The sequence below is a fragment of the Littorina saxatilis genome, unplaced genomic scaffold (assembly GCF_037325665.1).
Source record: "Littorina saxatilis isolate snail1 unplaced genomic scaffold, US_GU_Lsax_2.0 scaffold_495, whole genome shotgun sequence".
NCBI lineage: Eukaryota > Metazoa > Mollusca > Gastropoda > Littorinimorpha > Littorinidae > Littorina > Littorina saxatilis.
In genome coordinates this window covers 79,839-84,144 of record NW_027125830.1, presented here as the reverse complement: position 1 = coordinate 84,144, position 4,306 = coordinate 79,839, and positions in this window count along the sequence as shown.

The following is a 4,306-nucleotide window of genomic DNA, read 5'->3' as shown; positions in this document are numbered from 1 at the left end:
TGGTTTTCCGTCTTTTGGGATTGCTATCAGTATCAACAAAATTAACTCCAATATGTAAATATTATGCATGAATTTTAATATTTACTTGAACTTTTTGAAAATAAAGCTTTTTCTACGATAAGGTGTTTACCCCCTAAATGTTTAAGTCATCCGGTAGAAAAACCGGAAGTATCGTGTTCTAAGCATATGTATGTTTAAAAAGTTAATTGTGTTAATGTAGAACATCCTGTCGATGTATATGTTTAGGTTTTGAATACTTTAGGGGAAAAGCATAGCCAATATTCATTCATCTTCAACTGACACCCCTAATCTCAGGGCCCATTTTGTTAGTGGGGGTAGGGTTTCAATCAGTCAATAATCACTTTCATTCAATATTTTCTGCCATTTCCAATATATACACGTAATTGCAAAATGTCTTGAATTTTAAGATGCTTTAACTGACTATACCAAGAAAGCCTGCACTTTTTGCAGAATTAGTTTTTTTCTCCATGATTTATGTTTAAAAATGTCAATTCTTACGGCAAAAAATGATAACGGTTGCCTCACCATAGGGCACGCACCTACGACGAAAATCGTGTCTGCCAATTGAAATGCATATATTTTGAAATAAGGGAAATCATAGCATATTTCACTGTAAAGTGTCTCACTCTAATACCTTCTGGGTTCATGGTGTATTTGGTTAAGTGAATTGCAGATAAGGCTTTTTGAAAATGACAGCTATACATATATTTTATTAAAACTGAAACTTGTGGAGTGAAAAACAGACATGTTCTGAAGAAGTCGTACTAATATCATGTATGGGCTTGAACTTCACAGTTTGTGTGTTATCTTTTAAAGAAAACCTGTTGTCATCGCTAACAATGACCTAATTTACAAATACATATCGGTCGGTCATAGTCGCGTTTTTTTTAAGAGAGGTAGTGTACAAAATGTCGTTTTGTACGTTTAAACTACATGTCCCTTATTTCAGCCATATATCAATTAATAAGTAAATGAGCATACCTTTATTAAACGTTACTTTCACTTTAAGATCGCTTCTAACATTTAGTATAATTTCTGACAAATGCACGCTATGTAATAGTTTGATAACATTATTGACGTCATGTGGTAAAACCGGAAAGTTGAATTATTTTGCGATAGCAAAATCTTTTTACAATGATCACTTTCCTTTTATAACGAGGTGATCTTTAATGTTATGGGTAAAAATCTAACAGATTGAACCAAATTATCCTTTTTCAAGCCTGTGTATGTGTAAACTCTTTCTCACTTCGACCCGGTTCGGTTTTCGGAGTTGATTCAGAATCATCCATTATGTAATGTATATGACTGTTGTTTTCCTCGGTAAATTAACAATTGTTGATGTTAAATAATTCTAGCTGTGAGAATTAACAATTTTCAAGATGTTTCTGATTGCGGTTTTAACCAGGCGTTCGGTTATCTATACATATCGATTTAGAAAATGACATTTCCTGTTTTGTCGTCCGCATATTATACAGATGTTGTTAAAAATAAAACTGTGTATACGAATTAGGCAGTTTACTTGCTGTTTGATGGCAACAATCTTTAGCTTTCGTTTAAGGTATAATTTGCTTATATCCGTATGCAGTCAAGCGGTAGATGACGTTTTTATGTAACCTATACCCCCTGCGTCATGGCTGCAATTTTGCAGAATATGGGTTATGTTACGAAAACGCTTCTCATTCTTAGGTGGTTGGGTTTAGCCATTTGTCGTTTACCGAACTGTGGCTGCAAATAAAACGAACTCTCCCAAAGACATAATATCTAATGTGACCACCCAAAGTAACCCTCCCACTTTAGATATTTTTTTGTTATCATGGGTTTTATAAATTTTCTTCTCTTCTTCTTTTATAATTATTAATTAATGACCTATATGTGCTGATGACCAATTTAATTTCCTTTGTTGGATCAATAAAATGTTATGAGTTATGAGTTATGAGTTAGCCAGCCCGGTAACTGTATTATTGACAAACTAGTTCAGCGAACTCAAGAAAGTTTTTTTTATTTTTATTTTTATTCTTTTGTTTTACCTCAGTTGCATGCAGGCGGCTTCAACCCATACGTTTTTGCTTCGGTTTTTTATATTTAGTCAAGTTTTGACTAAATATTTTAACATCGAGGGGGAATCGAAACGAGGGTCGTGGTGTATGTGCGTGTGTGTGTGTGTGTGTGTGTCTGTGTGTCTGTGTGTGTGTGTGTGTGTGTGTGTGTGTGTGTAGAGCGATTCAGACTAAACTACTGGACCGATCTTTATGAAATTTGACATGAGAGTTCCTGGGTATGAAATCCCCGAACGTTTTTTTCATTTTTTTGATAAATGTCTTTGATGACGTCATATCCGGCTTTTCGTGAAAGTTGAGGCGGCACTGTCACGCCCTCATTTTTCAACCAAATTGGTTGAAATTTTGGTCAAGTAATCTTCGACAAAGCCCGGACTTCGGTATTGCATTTCAGCTTGGTGGCTTAAAAATTAATTAATGACTTTGGTCATTAAAAATCTGAAAATTGTAAAAAAAAATAAAAATTTATAAAACGATCCAAATTTACGTTTATCTTATTCTCCATCATTTGCTGATTCCAAAAACATATAAATATGTTATATTCGGATTAAAAACAAGCTCTGAAAATTAAATATATAAAAATTATTATCAAAATTAAATTGTCCAAATCAATTTAAAAACACTTTCATCTGATTCCTTGTCGGTTCCTGATTCCCAAAACATATAAATTTGATATGTTTGGATTAAAAACACGCTCAGAAAGTTAAAACAAAGAGAGGTACAGAAAAGCGTGCTATCCTTCTTAGCGCAACTACTACCCCGCTCTTCTTGTCAATTTCACTGCCTTTGCCATGAGCGGTGGACTGACGATGCTACGAGTATACGGTCTTGCTGAAAAATGCCATTGCGTTCAGTTTCATTCTGTGAGTTCGACAGCTACTTGACTAAATATTGTATTTTCGCCTTACGCGACTTGTTCTTCTTTTCTTTTGGCATCCTTCTTTGGTCTTTTTTCACTTTTTTTTTTTTATCAAATTTTATATTAATGTTACCCCCCGCGCGTTAGGGGGAAGACTTTAACCGATGCTCCTCAGCATGTCGTAAGAAACGACTAACGGATTCTGTTTCTCCTTTTACCCTTGTTAAGTGTTTCTTGTATAGAATATAGTCATTTTTTGTAAAGATTTTAGTCAAGCAGTATGTAAGAAATGTTAAGTCCTTTGTACTGGAAACTTGCATTCTCCCAGTAAGGTCATATTGTACTACGTTGCAAGCCCCTGGAGCAAATTTTTCATTAGTGCTTTTGTGAACAAGAAACAATTAACAAGTGGCTCTATCCCATCTCCCCCCTTTCCCCGTCGCGATATAACCTTGAATGGTTGAAAACGACGTTAAACACCAAATAAAGAAAGAAAGAAATGTAGTAGTAGCCTATGCGATCGTCAATTGTGTCTGTGCGTGCGTGCGTGCGTGCGTGCGTGCGTGCGTGCGTGCGTATGTATGTATGTATGTATGTATGTATGTATGTATGTATGTATGTATGTATGTATGTATGCATGCATGTATGTATGTATGTATGTATGTATGTATGTATGTATGTATGTACCGTAAACTACCTTGTATACGCCCATCCCCCCTATGCACCAATTTTGCCCAAATGTTGGGGGTGGGCGTTTACTAGGTACTATACCCTTTGCAGGAGCGGGTCCTTTGCGAGAATAACGACATTTTGGTCACTTGGCATGGAAGTGTTCAAAGGATGCGTTATTGCACAAAATGTCCTCTCTGTCTGTCTGTCTGTCTGTCTCTCTCTCTCTGTCTCTCTCGCACGCACGCACGCACGCACGCACGCACACACACACACACACACACACACACACACACACGCACACACACACAAGGAACTCTGCAAGCAAACCACGAAGGAGAACTTGTTGCTTAAACTGGTTGTCTGTAAACAAGTTTATAACTTCAAAAGATAATGCTACTCGTAACTGGAAAAGATCTGCAGTTGCACTGATTCAAGCCATCAAACTCGAGGGGCAATCTCTTGAAACAAATATCGTGATCAAAAACTGGTCTTTTCAACTTCAGAAGAGCTTTAAGAACTTCAACTCTCTTTTATTACTAAGTTACACTGCGGTGAGCGTATCAATAAACAGTATGCCTTAATAACAGCATCTTGGCATTATACACTCGAATGAATACTCTGTACCGCATGCGGACGTTTACAAACACTAAAAACAAATGTTCCAAATTTGTTTTCGTGACATTATTAATTAAGAAGT